General features: G+C 37.8%; 1 protein-coding gene across 1 annotated transcript in view; it reads right to left on the bottom strand.

The window, feature by feature from the left end:
- MET (MET proto-oncogene, receptor tyrosine kinase) overlaps positions 1-18215 on the bottom strand; it is a 111159-nt gene that overhangs the window by 61902 nt on the left and 31042 nt on the right. The gene's annotated exons all lie outside the window — the stretch shown is intronic.

Genomic DNA, 18215 nt, shown 5'->3' with positions numbered 1-18215 from the left:
GCTCAGGTAAACCTGAAGCCTGGCTCTTTTCTAAAATCTCTCTTCGTGGGGTCTTTGAATGTAAGAGATAATATGTTTTCTTTGGTGTAGGAGGGGAGATAGTGGCAAAGAATAAGGTGGGTCATATAAGGTGCAGGAACATATCATGTAGCTAAGATATCTGAGTCAAGAGGGAAAAGAAATTAGAAAAAAACCCATACACCCTTCCAATATATTGTTTAGGCATATGCACATGCAACTATAGGCAAATTCACAATCATTTACCTGCTTTTTTGGGAGGGGGAGGGATTTTACTGGGATGGGCCACACAGAAGACTTCAAGGGTCTTGGTAATGTTCTCTTTTTTAAGCCTGGTGGTAGAGACATGAGTAATTGTTTCATTTTTCATATGTATATATATGAAATGAGAGATATGAAAAATAAAACAAATGTATATTAATATATAAGTAAAACATATATACACACACATGCACAAAACATACATATATAAATAGGTGTGTGCATATATACTATATAATTCTTTTGTATATATGAATGTATTGTACTAAAAATAAATTTTAAAAGAAAACAAAGAATAAATGGGAGATGAGGAAGTGAAGAGAGCCTAAGAACTTCTCCCACCCCAACTTCTTATATGCCTAAGCAGTTTTAAAACATTCTCGACATTTCTTAGCTCACAATAATAATGTTAAATAACATTTGCATAGCAGATTATGGTTTTCAAAGTACATTATCTCATTTGATCCTCTCAACAAGTCGGTGACTTGGGTTTGTTATGATCATCATAATTCTATAAAGAAACTGATGTTCAGAGAGTTAAGCCAATATACGGTGCGTGAATCCTAGTTGTAGATTTCAAGTCCTATATTCCTTACACTGTATCATGCTTCTTACTTATAGGCTCCTAAAGTATTTCTGAGGCAAACCCACACTAAGGACGGCCCCAGGATTTGGTGGAAAAGATGAGCCTGTGCGACGGACTGGGTCTACCCCAGCCAGTCTTTGATGAGTTGCATGACCTTAGGCAAATCATTGGATTTCACTGGGTCTCAGTTTTATTTTATTTATTTAACAAACATTTGCTCCTAGTGTTTACAATTTATCAGACATTGTTCAAGGTACTTTATAAATATTAATTCACTGCATCTCATAACAACAAGCCTAGAAGGAAACCGAGGCACTGAGTGGTCACATGACCAGCAGTGCAGGGCCAGGATTAAACCTAGGCCATCTGGCTCCAGGGTCTTCACCACCAACCTAGGTTGCAGGCTCCTTGTTTGTAAAGGGAGGGATTGAGTGAACTGACTTCAAAGTTCTCTTCCAGTTCCATGGGTGGCTTCCCAAAGCTTCCCCTGGGCTTGAAGACACCAAACTGCTATCATCCTGCTGTCAGAATGCATCATTGCTTGGGATGTTTAGGTTACCAAACGAGTAAATAATCACTGTCCTCCAACCACCATAGGCTGCCCCCAAATCTAAATAAATTCTATAAGATTTTGGATTCTACAAGAAGTTTTAAAAAAATTCTGGATTCTGTAAGAAGTTTTTAAAAGCAATTGAGTTTTTCTTTTTTGTGTGTGATTTTTCTCTTTTTAAATTGTAACATAGTTCATTGTACATATTTGTAGAGTACAGAGTTGAATATCAATACTTGTGTGCAATATGTGATGCTCAAATCAGAACAATTATTATATTCAACAATATACAATGTCATTGCTATTCGTTGCCCTTTACCAATTCTTCCCTTCCCCCACCCCTTTTCCCACTTCTAGTAACCTCAGTTCTCCTTCTGAAAGTTCAACGTATTATTGTGATTGTTGTATTTTTCTTTCTTTCTTTTATTTATATGTTTATTTTTTTAGCTCACACTTATGAGTGAGAACATACGCTATTTCTCTTTCTGCTGGCTTATTTCAAGGTTTATCCTCTTCTAAAATAATTATGACTCTGAGAACCAATGGTAAACACTGTTTAATTTTTCTAAAAGCTTGTTACAAACTTGCTTCCTTAACCCAAAGTCTTAAATACTGTCATAGTTACATAATAGGAATTACTCTATAATTGGTAAGCCTTGATGTAATGCTTTAATTTAGTCTTTCTTTACCTTTACATGAGTACTTGCCAGATATTTTACCTGACTCAGACATACAGCCTTTTTTTATAAAAATAAAATTGAAGTGCTATATACCTCAATATATTTGATTCAAAATGTTTCCCCTAATTAACATTATGATGTATGCAGTGAATGTGCAATTATATCTAATTTAGTATAATTAAGGATGTGATATATTTAAAATAGTGCTTCTTTTAATTGATCTATAGACGAATTTAGCTCTTCTATAGATAATGTAAATCAGTCTTGCAGACAGATTTTTAAAATGCACTATCTTGTAAAATCTTTGCCAGTTCACTTCCTACCAGTTCTCTTCCCTCCTTGACCATAACTAAATTACCAGAAGCATTTTAACATAAACTTTATTTATAACCATACTTTGTACAAATTATAGGTACATATAGTAATGCTTTTCTGGGAAAGCCTATTTCAAAACAGAATCTCCCTCTTTGCCTAGAGCTTTACAGGTAGTTGGCTAAAAATGCAATTGCTTTAATTTCAGGAATTAGTTTACTTTCCTCACTTTCATTCATGTGTCCTCTTCTCTTTATTAAGGAGACTGCAGGTAGAGGATTCTCTATAAAATGCAGGAGTGTCAGGTCTCTGGCAGGGCAGGCCCTCCTCTTCATGGTCCTTAACTGCAAGGCCAGACCCTGAGGGTGATGTTGTCAAACCCTGATCATGTTGTTTTGTGTCACGAAGAGGACTCAGTCTGATGTGCTCAGTGCACAGTTTAAAAGAAAGATGCTTCCTAACTATTTCTGCTTCCACAAACCCCCTTGATGAAGTCAACTTGCCTGATGGCTTCAATAGCCACAGGGTTTGTGACAACCTGAGACCTCAGCTGGAGTTCTAGCAGGGGAGCAATGCTGGGGTGCAGAGTTAAAGAAGGGTTGATTCGTCTCTAGGTGGGAGGAAAGGGCATCCTGTTTGGCTGTGCACAGCCTCAGCCTGCCATGGACGCAGCAGAAGCAGGCATCTGGCCAGTCCCTGCAGGCTCGACGCTGGTTGACGCTGGTGATTCACGAGGTGGTGCATGCTGCAGCGCTCTGCCCTCACAGCCTCGTGGTCATGACCTAACTATACACACCCAGCAGCAGTCTCTTCTGAGGCCCAGCCCTGTCTCTGCAACTGCCTGCAGGCTATCTTTGAATATGCCATTGATGACATTCAAACTCATCATTTTTCTTTCTGAGTTGATTCCCTCTTTCAGTTTCCTATTTCCAAGTGGCATCACCAACCACCTTCTCCTTAAATTTAAGGTCTCAGCCATCTTCAAGTCTTCCTTCCCTTTATCACTCATATCCACTTATTGATTCTTACAAATTTGTCTATTGAATTAAAGGAAATATCATACTTGGTCTCCTACAATCTAATTTCCTTGATTCCAGAATCTCCTTCCTCAAGCTCACATCTGTAACTTATTAGCGTAACGCTCCCCAAACACCTTCCCAGTACATCCTATAGTAATCATATTAGCCTAGGGGAGAAGAGCGTGGGTCAAGAGTGGCCCTGCCCTTACTAGCTGTGCCAACTTAGGATACCTAGATCTCTAAGCTTCACTTCTTCACTTGGAAAGTAGAAAAACACATACAAGTACCTATATAATAGAATTGTTTTGAGGTTTAAATTAAATGAATCCAGTGCCAGGAACATCTTAAATGTTCACTTCCTTCATTCATTTAATCATTCAAAAATATTTATGGAAACCTGTATGTAGCAGGTTGAATACTATGCCCCCAAAACTCATGTCCACCTGGAACGTCAAAATGTGACCAACCTTGTTTAGAAATAGGCTCTTTGACATATAATTAGTTAAGGATCTTGGGATAAAATCATCCTGGATTTAATGTGGGCCCTACGTCTAATGACTGCTGTCCTTATAAGAAGAAGAGAGTCTGCAGAGAGACACGTAAGAAAGATGGCCATGTGAAGATGGAGGAAGAGACTGGAGTGATGCTGCCACAGCCTGAGGAACGCCTGGGACACCAGAACTGCAGGAGGTGGGGCAGGATTCTTCCCTGCAGCCTCCAGAGGGAGCACGGCCCTGCCAACACCTTGATTTTGAGGCCTCAGAACTGTGGGCAAATAAATTCCTGCTGTTTTAAGCCACCAAGTTTATGGTAATTTCTTACGGCAGCTCTAGGAGACAAACATAAAACCATACCATGTGACAGACACTGTTCTAAGAGCTGGCAGGATATGGCAGCAAATAAAAGACTGAATTCCCTGCCCTTGTGCAACTTAAACAGTTACAATTATTATAATTACTACTGTTGTTGGTCTAGCAATTCCTCATAATGCCTATAAGGACACAGTCTAAAATTCTACTTACTTAGATTGACAAACCTCAATTTCTTCATCTGTAAAATGGAAACACTCATACCTATTGAATAGAATTACTTATAGCTCGTAAGTAAGGTCATCCATGGTTCTCCAGAATTTGTGGACCTCTTATCTGTCCACTATTATATCATTATAGTCTGAAGCAGGGGTTGGAGCATATTTATTTTTCTTTTGGTAAAGGGCTAGATAGCAAATATGTTAGTATTTGAGGACCATTGGGTCTCTGTGGCGTGTGTGTGTGTGTGTGTGTGTGTGTTTAACCCCTTAAAAATGTAAAAACCATTCTTAACTTGCTGGGTGAATAAAAACAGGCCAGTTTGCCAACCCCAGTAAATGCTTCTACCTGTGGTCCAGCCTGAAGGCACTACGCATGTCGGGGGACAAGAGACCGGCATGCAAAGCAGCTCACAACAATGCGAAGTCCAGTATCCCCCATATCCTCAGGGGGTATGGTCCAAGGCCCCCAGTGGGTGCCTGAAATCGCAGACAGTACTGAATTCTATATATAAAGGGTGAGATATATGTAGTGAGGATCTGCTAGACAAGGAAATGATTCATGTCCTGGGCAGGATAGGTGCAAGACTTCATCATGCTACTCAGAACAGTGTGCAACTTGAAACTTATATATTGTTTATTTTTGGAATTTTCCATTTAATATTTTTGGACTGTGATTGACTACAGGTAACTGAAACCGTGGAAAGCAAAACCACGGATAAGGGGGGACTACTGTACAAAGAACTCAGTTGACAGGTGAAAACATTGTACAGGCAGTACATGCTATAAGACTAGGAAAAGGATTAAGGTCAGTTAGGGCTGAACAGCTGGAGGAGGCTCGTGGCAGAGGTCAAAGAGGAACCAGGTCATGACAGAGGTTGGATTAGTGAAGAGGGAAGGGAGAAATACTTGGAGCAGAATATATATTCTATGCATATGTGTGTATGGATTTATATACACCTGTACAAATGCATTTAGCCATAAATGAAATAAATATATATCCACTCTTTTCACAAGATATCACCAGGATTCAAAAGACTCAGAATTCTATAATGACATGGGCTTTGGAATTCTGAGTGTTAAAACTTCTGCTTCGTTATTATCATTTCTAAGGTGAGTCAGACCTAACACAGACTGAGTCCATGTGGTTCCAGTTAGCAGCCTTCATATTACACTTCAATCACAGCCAGGAGTGACAGCATGATTCACAAAGAAAATTGTTCCCAGTGAGGCAGATTTTAGTGCTGAGTGTAAAGAGGTTTTCTGTGAGTCTCTACTTAACAGAAACTACAGTTTAATGTACTTACTCATAGAAGTAGAAGAGATATTCAGAAGACACAACACCAATTACCCTGCACTAACCAATTAGACAGAAGTAGTTCTTCCCGGAGGTGATAAGAGCTGTGGTCTGTTTACGTGCCTAACAGTGTCACGCTCAATAGAAATAGGCTGATAAATGTCTTAGTGGAGGGCCAGGAGAGGTGAAAGATGGATGAAATGAGAGTCCTTCGATTGTCCCCAACATGTCGTTTGAGTCCATCACTGTATTCTATCCAGCTGTCATTGCCTCTCATCCCTCCTTTCCATCTTACCTCTGTGGAGTGAGACTCTTACTTATTTTCTCCCCTTGTTTCTCATTGGAACTGCTTATCAAAAACCTCCACCTATGGGCAACCCTTTTCAGTGGCCAAGGTCCCGGAGGCCCTTACCCAGTTCTCTTCTCTTCTGTACCAAGGCCAAGCTCAGCAAAGTTGGTCTCTGTACCAAGCATGTACGTGGTGTCTATGAAGTGGTCCCACTGTGGAGAACAGTCCTATGGCCTCAGAAAGGTAGTACTGAAAAAGACCCTTCCCCATAACTTCTTTTCCTTAACCCATAAATCATTTTCAACCAGAAATCATAGACGGGTGGACAACAGTGAAAATCTGTGGATTCTAAATGCAAACTTCAAGGGAGGACACCTCCGCTGGTACCTCTGCTCAAGCAATGCCCACCGGAAGGTGTTGCCTAGAGTCCCTCTCACAGACAGTAATAAAGGGCGAGCTCTGTTAACTCTGTTGAAACACTTACCGGCGAAAGCCTTAAGGGGCAGAGAAGTATTCCCTCTTTCTCCTTCTAATGCTTTTAATTGTTTTCCCAATTTCAGTTAAGTACAAAGTCTGGAATTCCTGTCTACCCACCCTCCCTATCTTCATCTTTCTCCTCCTTTCACTTTTCTCTTTCTTTGATCCATCTTCACTCCACACTGGCAGATGGAGGAGGTTGTGTGTGTGTGTGTGTGTGTGTGTGTGTGCGTGCGCGCGCGTAAGGAAAGGGCATAGGTAATGGTGAGTGGAACTTTCCAGTTTTTCTCCAGTGCTAACTTAATACTCAGAAACTTCCCGATTCTATAAATTAGTTACTAGAGATTTGGGGGACAGACTGAAAAACTGCTTTATCTAAAAAGTTGTTTTCACTAATAAGCATCATATGTCATTATTTGAAATATGGAGCTTTGTCATAATTGTTTGCTCATTAGATAAATATGTATTTTGTTCAAGCTACTGTGTTAGGTGCTGGGGATATGGAGACAAAAGCCAGAGTCCATATCTGCAAGGCACTAACGACGCAACTGGTGACCATACTGCTCCCGAGTAAGGTAAGAGATATGGTAGAAAGAAGCAAAGCGTGCCACTGGAGAACTCAGGAAAGGCAGTCACTCCAGAGTATTGAGTGGGGGGAAGGCTAGAGAAGATTTCCTGGGGAAGGAAATGCCTGAGTGGAGTTTTAAAGAATAAAGAAAAAGCGTTAACTAGAGTGCTAAAGGGAATCTGAGGCAGACCAAGCAGTATATGTTAAGAGGGGGCTGTGAGGGAGACTCATGGATTCTGGGACCTACGAGAACGACAGGTCGAGGGCAGGGCAGGGGGCAGAGGTGTGCCTGAGCCGTCTTGTAGCAGCTCATGGAGCCAACCGTGCATAATGCCTCTTTCTAATTTTTGTTCAGTGACAAAAACTGCTCCAGTAGTAGCTTGAAATTGGCTTGGTGGGGGGTTTTACACCACAGCAGTTGGCAAACACTACAAACCTGGGGCTTCTACTGCCCCTCCCCACAGAGTTAAACATTTACCAGCACATCACTGGGTGTGCTGGAGGACCAGGAAACAGCCAGGGCCAAGGTAAGAAACTCCTTGAATATCACACTAAGCAGTGTAGATTTTATGGGAACCACTGGGGATCCCTAGAATTATTTTAAAGGATGCAGCTACACAAATGAGTTTGCTCGTAAGAAAGATGACTTACTCTAGCAGCACTCTGGAGACAGATTGGTTGGAGAGGTGAGGACGAAGCTAGGGAGATCTAGTTTTATCTTACTGGCATCATATTCAATACATTAAAAAAAGCCTGTTTGAAATGATAACATAACAATTCCCTGTTTCTGCTTTGTGTATTTGTAGAAAAAGAGAAGGAAAGATTTTAAAACTTTGTATTTACTATGGATAAAACCAGATTTTATTTTGCAGAAGGCACAGAAGGAGACAATTAGATTGTGCCCATGGAGAAGACTTAAAAAGGCTGAATAATTCCTTAGGAATATTAAGTTTCTTGATTAAATGGATGTTGTTAGTTGTACACAAACTAACAGCTGGATAAGGTGCTTAAGAAAGTCTTAAATATGGCTGGGGTGCAAGAATGAGGATGTCAACCTGGGTTAATGAATGAGAGGCTGTGTAAACTATTACTTAATCCCAGCTGAGGGTTTCCTGAGCCCCCCGGGGAACCGGGTTGAGGATGATAGACAAAAAAAGCTTAGAAGGAAACAGAGCATTAAACACAATAGTTCAGTTTAATTTGTGATTTACCCATAGTTCAGAGCATAAAATGAAAGCCTTGCTAATAGCAAGAAAGGTAAAATGAAGCTATGCCAATGTCATTATTAAAATAATTGCCCACCATTCGCTGGAAGAGAGATTTTATTACATATTGGCAGAGAATATAGAAAATTTGACTGTTTCATAACTAGTTCCCAAACTCCCAGCATACAGAATATTAAATAAGGCACCAGAAGTTATAACAGCTGGTTCCAAGGCCCATGGGAATGCAGGGAAAGCTTTAATATCTAAAGCTCACACAAATACTAAATAAATATTTACTTATGAAAATTTAGGTGTTTACTTTCCAGATATTTCATAATCCTTCTTTTATCATGAGTTCATATGTATTCAATTGGATTGTTATCAACAGGGTCATAAGATACCCAATAGCATACAGTCTACACCACGGTAACCCTGAATCCCAGGTAATTTGGAGGGTTTATTCTTTTTTCCTTACATAGGGAACTTTCTTTTGTTAGGTGTAGTGAAATCCTGGTGTATATTTTTTTCTGTAATCTATAATTGTGAATTTTCAATACTGAGTTGAACATGTTTTCCTGTGTAGAATCTACTAGAAACAAATGGAGATAGGAGAGGAGACACGGGATAATTATTGTACCATCATGCCATATATGCAGCCTAAAAACCTCACGTTTTCATAAGCCTTTGATTCTAAAAAGTACCTAGACAGAAAATACCAGAATTATTGTTAAAATTTACCATAATTTGATATCATTTTAAAAAGTAGGCATATATTTTAATCCTTTCTGTATATGCCACAAACCTGTACTTTGACCTTTCAACATTAGTTCCATGTCTTACCTGCTACTGTTAACCTATCCCTTCTATATTATTCATCATACTAATATGCTTAATATTGGGCCAGTAACACCACTGATCTTGTGTTTTGTATGCTCAATTCTACTTGGAATCAATATCTCTCCTATAACTATTCTGAAAATGAGGGTGAGTTTGATTGACAGTAAGACACATTGCTCATTTTTTTCCACACTGGCTCTGGATAAATCCAATAAAACCGGTGTTTTTCAAATTAGAATACTTCTCAATTACTTTCACTAATACATCTACTGGTTCTTGTTTACCATGATGTTGGAGCCACAAATAAGTTTACATTTCATGAATCATCAGATATATTATATCCTATTATAAATTCCTCTTCTTTATTCATTTAATTCAGTTCCTTAGACCCCAGGATCACCTAATTTGTCCTCATATTCACCTCTATTATTGTACTTCAAAACATTTCCAGAGTCTTGGACCTTCTTATATTACTGGATGTATGAAGAAAAATAGTCTAGCTTTCCTATTATCTCTACTGAGGTTTTGTATAACCCCTACACACACTGTCCCTTATAAACAATCTCTTACACTAAGATTCTCGTCACCTTACTGGAAAATAAATAGTCCTCTGCTTGTAATTACAGCCTTCAGGAAGAGGCAAGCCGGTGACCTCTCTGACTTATAGGCACAGGAATAAGCCCTGAAGATTAAATGCCTCGTATTCCCTTGGCAAACACCACTTCTTTTTTGGCCAAATGAAAGTGAACAAAGTGAACACAGAGAAAGGTGAATATTTCTTTCGATTCCTCATATGTATTTTTCCACCTGCATTTCAAATCTTCATGGTTTATGGAAATGACAAAAATGATGCTGTTTACAATCCAGCCATAAAAATACATTTGTAGGTTTTACTGAGAACTTTTACCCAAACACTTCAGCAATTCAGATGGTTTCTGTTTACTGTGCAAATACCTAGATTTCTTTTGGAAGACATTTTTTATTCAATAAAATAAATACTGTTTATTGTCTGTGATCTGCAAAGCATATGCTTAGGGATAAAAAAGCATGACAAAGTGCCTGCCCTCTAAGACCTTAAAATTATTTAGGTATTTGCATGATTAAATATACAAAGGAAAACATGATTAAAATGAAATGGAAAGGCAAAATGCCTCTGTAGCTAAAGAGGAAGAAACTTGCCTATGAATGAGAACAATAGAAAGATGGCACTAACTGGGGTGCATGCAATGTCAGTAGGTGCGCATGACGTCCTTGTGAGGCCCGGAAGCTCCTGCCTCTCAATTGGGCCTCTATGCCACATGATTCTCACAAGAAGGAAGTGGTCTAAAAATGGATGTGATTGTGCAAAGTACAGTACACAGATGTGGAAAGACAATGTGACTTGGGCCACCTCAGCATCACATTCCCTGGAGTTCTATTAACGTTTACAGTTTGATAGTTTTAAAAGAGCTTGTTTTGTGTGTTCTCAGATTTGTATGATTCTCTTTGTCATAAGACTTATTGGCAACGGGACAATCCCCTCCATACCCAAGAAACATGTTCTTCTGCTAAATAGGGTCTCAAGTATTGACCACGGGAAACAGAAGAGGGAGATTAAGAAGAAACAATTTGGCCTGATATAAGAAATATCTGTTTTCAAGGAAGCCGACTAAGGCGACAGGCTATGAGAGGCAGGGAGAGGGACCATGACCTAAATTGTGCCCTTAGCGTCTAGAAATCGGCACATTATCTTCTTCATACTAAGAAGCAGCAGCTTGTAGTTAAGATACAAAGTGTATGAAATAGGTAATGTTATTAGTTTATTAAATACTGGCTATATATTTGGCAATGTACTAAAGGCATATTGCTTTTTCTAAAATTTTCAGCTTTATGCAAAAGTGAATTTTCACCTCCTCAGGACAGCCTTCTGTAATTAAACTACCAAATTTAGATATTCCTTCTCCTTGGCATTCATAGTTGTTCATTTCCCTCACAGCATATTTCATAAATTATCATGATATATTTGTTTATTGGTATGCTTGATTGTTTACCATCATCTCCACTAGTCTGTCTGCTTTGTAAAGACAAATACCATGTCTAGCTTGTTCACTAGAGTTATACCAACAGGGTTAGGTACTCAATAAATATCTGTTTAATTTCAGTTGCATGAATAAATCCTTTCCTCTGTCTCTTGCTGAAAACAATGATTACAAGTTTTTGGTCATTTTATGCTTAAATAAAATGGTCAGGCTTCTAGCACTTGGCTTAAACTAATAAGATGAAAGAACAAGCACGCAATGTAATTAGCTCAAAATAAATGGAAAATATTGCACATCTTATTGTCAAGATAATTTTTAGAGATATTTGTTTTTGCTATTGACTGCCATTGCATTAGTGCCTGTAATCTGCTCAGTGCATTAGCACTAAATACTATTGATTCACTCAAAGCTAACAGACCAATTTAATCTTTGCATTTTCCCCATTTCCTGAGCACTGCTTCACCTATAGTTTAGTTAGTAGACTGGTTGCTAGATGCAAGTGTTAATCGAACATTTTAAATTTAAAATGCCATTAGAAAATTTAATATCATACAGGTTTATACTTTTCTGGTATGCAGACACAAATTCTAGCTAAACATGAATAATCTATATATTCTGAGATGACAACTCAGCAAACTTAGTTTTCATAAAACTAGCTCTAGAAAAGAATGTTTTACAAATTAAAACTGACCTTAATTTACCCCTTTTACCTAGGGCACGATTTGAAGTATCATCTACCATTTTAACATCTTCTGATGGATGAATATTTTGGTAATTTACCGAAATAAGACAACTGAAGTCAAACTTTAGTCTGAATTCAGAATGTATTTTTTTTTATAGTTACAATATTCATAAATCATTTTCCTTCATTTCTGAACATCAAGAGTGGTTAAAACAAATCTTTACCCTCCACTAGCATACATTTATTAGACATTTTTCTTTCTTCTTGTTGAAAGCCAGAGAATATTTTTGAAGTGTATATGAATAGACACACTTCACCTGTTCCAATGTTAGCCTAGGTCTGGGGCAAAGTGCAGTAAACTGCTTCCCCTAGGCAGAACGAGACTTTTAGAATAGGAAGTCAACACTGCTCAGCAAGTAATTCACATGCAAATGAATCTGCCTAGAACATTTTAGTTAGAGAAAATATATAATTAGCAGAATGGAATGTATCCAGGATCCTAGAATCACTTACCACAGTCACTATTAAAAAAAAAAAAAAATCAAGGGAGTTTTAATGACTTAAGTATAGCTGAGCCCTTGGTTTCATTTCTCTGATAAACCAGCACTTCACAATCCTCCCTGGACACTGGAGATGTGACCTAGGGTACATATCTGGGCACTGAGTCATTCTGGACTTTGTGTGCCCACCGAATCAGTATCTGTGCCAATCCATGAATAAGCAACAGCAGAAGTTCCTGGTGGGTCTTCTATCCAAATTCTGACAGATCCTCATTTTTCTCATTCGAGTGAGGAGATAAGATGGGCGGGGTGGCCACTGATAAGCTACAACTCTGAAATAAGGGTTGTAACACCCCAAATTTGAAATAATATTCTGAGGAAAAAAATCCATTTTTACTCAGGGAGGTTAATATCCTTATCAAAATGCAGAATCCCACATGCTTCCAGAAATCCCTAATCATGTAGTACGGCAATGAAAACATCACGTTTAAGAGCTGTAGCCTCAAAGTTTTATTATCATTTGGGCTTTGCAAAAACTTTAAGATGTATTTCTTCTTGCATGATCTCCTGATTTTTTGTGACATCAGTATTACAAAATGAATCTCCATGTAGAAGTCAACTACTTAAATAAAGCACAGGTCATACCACCTGCTTTAAAAGACAGTAAAAAGAATGAAGAATTAATTCAAAATGCAAGTGACAACTCTTAATTACCCACACAAGTGGGAGATACTATCAATCACACCATGAATTAAAAAAATCCACAGTTAAAGCCTACCTAGGTTTTTGGTGACAATTTCAGTGGTGTTCTCTTCTGTTAGCTTATAAAAACGTCATGCCTTTGCTTTTTCATCTTTCCTTGGGAGGACCTGGGCATGAGCCACAGAACAGTTTAAGAGGAGTTAGCAGGAGGAAGGGAAAGAGGCAAAAGGTTTTAATGGCTCACTCTGTAATATGTTTCTTAACACCCCCAGGGCGTGCCCAGTGATCTCAGAGAGTGTGACAAAATTTTGGAAGGAAACTCATTTTAAATTTCTTTTAATAAAATAATGCAACATGCCACTTTTCATGGGATGGGTAGCATGGGATATTCAAGTAAGTTAGGAAGCCGGGACTCCCTGAACCTGGGATAGAATAGAGTTAACAGAAGGAAAAGGAATCAGGTGTAAAATTAATGAATTTTTACTTAGTTTTTTTTCTTCTTCTTTTGTAAGTATGTGGAATCCTTATACCTCAAGGATTTATTTCCTTGCAAGATTTTGCTGTGGTAGCTATTACATTTGGCGTATGGCCAAGATATTTAATGTTTAGGTTTGGAGGACTGTCTAATATCAAGAATAAAGAATCCTCAATAACATTTTTTCATATAGGATAACATTCTCTTATTTATGAGCACAGGAAGTAAAAAACTGTAATCTGACTTCACATTTTTCATCCCTAATACAAAATACATTCTCTTGAGAGTGCTAGATTGTTTAAATAAGGCATGCCAAACCAGTATAATTACATGGATGTTATTGTAACACCAACTCCACATTCATGGTTCAAATGGTGTGGGAGATTATAGATATATGGCCTATAAAGAGTTATATATCTTTGTTTATTTTATTAAATACTGCAAGACATGCCCTGAGGATGACAGATCAATAATGGTCCTTGTGGTTTCCTGATGGAAGGCTGCAATTATTTTCTTCCATTACAACTTAAACGTAATTCAATTTTACTCATCTGTCATCTTTACAATAGCAATAAAGAAACATCACCGTATGTTTATTTTTCTGCCTGCACCTATTATTCCTTATTTGCATCTTGTTTTGATTTTTATTCTCATTCAAAATTGTTGTAATCACTTTGCTTTTCTTCCTTTGATGGCTCTGAGTGGTGACCCTTTAACTTTGGCACTCTTTGAAACGGAGATGGAAAATTACTACCTTAAGTTTCCTTTATTTTGGGAAGCTGTTGGCTACTCTCTGAATTTGACTCTAAATTATATTTAAAAACAAGGAAGCTTGATACAAACAACCTACGAGATTGACTTTTTCTAAAACTGCATTATCTGCAAATTCTTCAGTGCAAAGTATGACTTAAAGTACGTAAGTACAGTATCTTAGAGTGCCATGGGGAGTTAGAATTGAAAGTCAAAGAAAAAAGCACAACTTATGCCTTCTAGCTTGACTATAGTACAATTTTGATTCAATTGTCTTTCTCCCCACCCTCTCCCCCCTCAAAACACCACCACTCCTCACCTCATGTTTTTTTTTTTTTTTTAAGTTATTAAATCTCAAGAGGGACTACACAAATTAAGCATGATGAAGGTCACTTTTAATGGGTAGGAAGGGAAGTGAAAGACCAGAATGTGCCTCTTCTAGAAAACAATGCCATCACCCAAATTAGGCTTTCTTTACACAAGTGGTCCTTATAACAATAGCTGCTATTTCTTATGTGCCAAAGACTAAGTTAGGACATTGTACAGACATTACTGCACTTGTCCACACAATAGTCCTGCATGGAGGAAGATGGATTCAGAGTTTAAAGAATGCTCTCATGGCCATCTGTGTGGAAAATGGTGGGGTTTAGATTTGAACCTGGATCTCTGACTTTGGTCTCTTTCCATTAGGCCATGCTATATCCCAAAGAGCTAAATTTACGGTCATCTTATCGTGCCAGGTACTTTATATACATTATCCCAGATTTTCACAAAACCCTGCAAGTAGGTATTGTATCTGCATGTTACAAATGAGGCCCAGGATCCAGAAAGTTAGTAATGTGGCAGAAGTCACACAGCCGGCATGTAGTCAACCAGGACTTCCACACAGGTGTGTCTGGCACCAAATATCATGATTTGCCCCCTCAGTTAATCCGTCATTGGTCATTAAGATGACCATGATGTTGGTGACAATATTTGCTACAAGTCTACTTTTATTCTTTCAAATACTTACATATGGAGCAAAACTTTGATAACTGGACTGTAAGAAAAAGAGTGTAATGTGGTAATTGTATTTTCTGGGTAGGTGAAAACTATTTCAAGAGCTCTTTTTTACATTTCAACTTTGATTACAAAATTTTCCAGAATGTACTATCCCACTTCTCTTAGTAAATGTACTGTAATTTAAGGAACAGGATCTTTTCTGATTTGGGGAGTTAAAAAGGATTCCCTTATTCAGAACTGATTCCCATTTGTAGGAGATTGGGCCAATAGGTACTGATTCTAGTTTTTTCCTGGAATTGTCATTCTAATCCCTCATATAAGACTGCTGGAGATTCCAGGTGATTTTAAGCAAATTAACTGAAGTTTTTAACTGTTTATCCCCAAGTAGAAGGTGAGGGTTTTTTTTCTCCCCAAATTTGTCTTTACAAAGTCTCCATGTTATGGGGCATTTTCTCAATTACTGTATTTGAATAATAATGTGCTGTTTAGGGAATATGCATTAGCCTACAACTTTAATCAATACTAATTTAGGATGCTTATTGAGATGACAGATAAGTGGGTTAAAAAGGTGGTAAAGATACTTAAGGCAGATTTAGTAATTATTTGTGGGTGTATAATCTCATAGTTGTCAGTGTTAGAAGTAAACAAACTTCAAGAGTCACTTTCAAAAGCAGCATAAAAAATAGCTATACTGTGAAGTCCAAGAATATATTCTTATCGAATAACTGATACAATCAACAATACTAGTATTCCATGAATGGGTACCTGTGGAATAAGTTTCCAGAAACAGCATCATATGTGGAGACAAAGGGTTTTGAAGCACATATTGCTTACAGGTGAAGATAATGTACTGTGGAAATTATCAGATAACTCAAAAGAGGGCTTTCGTGATGTCATCAATATAAGAAGATGCATGTGAAGACTTTGCATAGATGCATTTCATGAAATGTGAGAATGGGAAAAGCAACATAATATGTGATCATAAATAAGCAAGTCAAGTCTGATACACCTGCTAGACCCCTTGAATGTAAAAGGCCCTTTCATGGCGCTTTCATTATTTGATCCTGTGATAGAATCATTTTTTTGCACATGTCAGGGAGCTCAGGGAGGGAGAGAATGCTCCTCTTGTGGCTGTGTCCACACACTGAGGACTGGCCAGAAGCCTAAGTGGAAAGCTACTGCTGTAGCTTTCTTAACCTTGCCCACAGAGCACACAAGAGTTGCTCCATAAATATAATAAAGATATTGATAACAAAACTACAGTATGTGTGCCTATTCACCAAACTTTATGCCAAAATAAAAACTCAGTCCAAAGAAATTATCCAAAGGGTTACCTAATACCTTGCCAAGTAAATTTGCCAAGACAAAATGGAGTCATCTTAATTGCTTAGAGTCTTTCTAAATAGGTTTGATCCTGTAAAACATTTTGTTTTTCTGTGATGAATGGCTCTAGGTGCTTTCATTTTCAGATAAGGCTGGGACATGATTATATGCTGATTATTGGAATGATCTGAGGTCTTTCTGTGAACCGGGCATATGAGGACAGAGAATGTGTGCAGTCTCAGTCTCAGAAGAATTTTGATCTTTAGTAACCAGAAAAGATAAACAGGCAAATAAATAGAGGAGGTTTGAAGGTATTCGTTTCTATGGAATTCGCTCAGTGCAAAAGCTGGCTTCCCTTGTAAGAAGACTACGTTGGCAAGTTCCATCTTGTTTCCCACAAGAATTTTTGTGATGGGAGTGATAATGGTTTCAGGTGTGGCTAGTGCATTTTGGGCATTTTTCTCGGACGATAAAACTGACCTGAATTTCATTGGATAATCCCACCTCTTTGTTCCCCTTGAAACACTAAAAACGTCAAAGGGGTAGGATAAAGTTCAGAAATGTGAGAATTTCTAGAATTGATAAGTACTTTAAAATCTGGGTTCTGAAATGTACAAAATAACAAGTGAGATATGAACGTAAAGTCTCTTTCTAATTTTTAACAGAATATGATTTAAATAGCAAAGTCATGTGCTCCAGAAGCCTTGGAGGAATTCCTAATGGACTGTTTTCAAACTTGCATTTCTGAAGCAACTTACTGATGCAAAAAAAGTATTTTCTCTGTAATGCTGTTAATATTACACTTTTATTTCCTAATTCTAGGTTTCTGAATGTTCTTTTGTTTCCTTTCATTCTTTTGTATTTCCTAATGAAGAAAAGGGGCAGCCTCATGAGGAATTTCATTGCTTCTTACAGAGTTTACAACATATATTAAAGGTAGGCAGAGGGAAATAAGTCTTAGTTGAAATATATATAAATGTATATATGTACATTATGTATATTCATAGACTTTGGAGGGCAGAGGAGGGAGGTTTTCTCTTTAGGTCACCAAAAGATGAATCGACTTTCTTAGAAGTATTTTCCTAGCTTCATAAAAAAGTTAACTGGAGTTTCCATCTAGGGGAGGATCCCAGATATTTCAGCAAAAGTCAATCAAATGTCTCTGAATTCATATGCCCTTGGTACTTTCAGTAAATTATATACTTTCTCTTATCTAGGACATATTTAATGTTTTTCCTGATTGCAATTACAACCTTTATTTCTTAGACTGAAAACTGCTAGCGCGAGACATATCTTTCCAAAGTCAAACTATCTTTAGAGAAAGCTATATTATTTGTTCATTCAATTATGATTACCAGTGGTCATTGTGTTAGGAGGCATAGCCAGGTCCATATGTCCAAATATGGGTCCAATACAAGAAGGCCCAAGGCCACAATGAACTCCTTTTGGTGCTCTTCCTCTGACACCAGGTGCTCAAGTGACTAGCAGGATAAATCTTCTGGGTGTAACTGGTAGCTTTCGCTACATTGAAATCAAAGCACCAAGAATTTCCCTAACACCTCCTTTGAAAATTCCACTTCATATAAGTACAAACAATCACTATAAAAATATTTATGTTTATAAATATCAAACATCAA

The sequence above is a fragment of the Galeopterus variegatus genome, unplaced genomic scaffold, assembly GCF_000696425.1.
Source record: "Galeopterus variegatus unplaced genomic scaffold, G_variegatus-3.0.2 Scaffold89, whole genome shotgun sequence".
In the NCBI taxonomy this organism is placed as follows: domain Eukaryota; kingdom Metazoa; phylum Chordata; class Mammalia; order Dermoptera; family Cynocephalidae; genus Galeopterus; species Galeopterus variegatus.
Note: the sequence above shows the minus strand (reverse complement) of the source record. Positions and strands in the feature narration are given on the sequence as shown.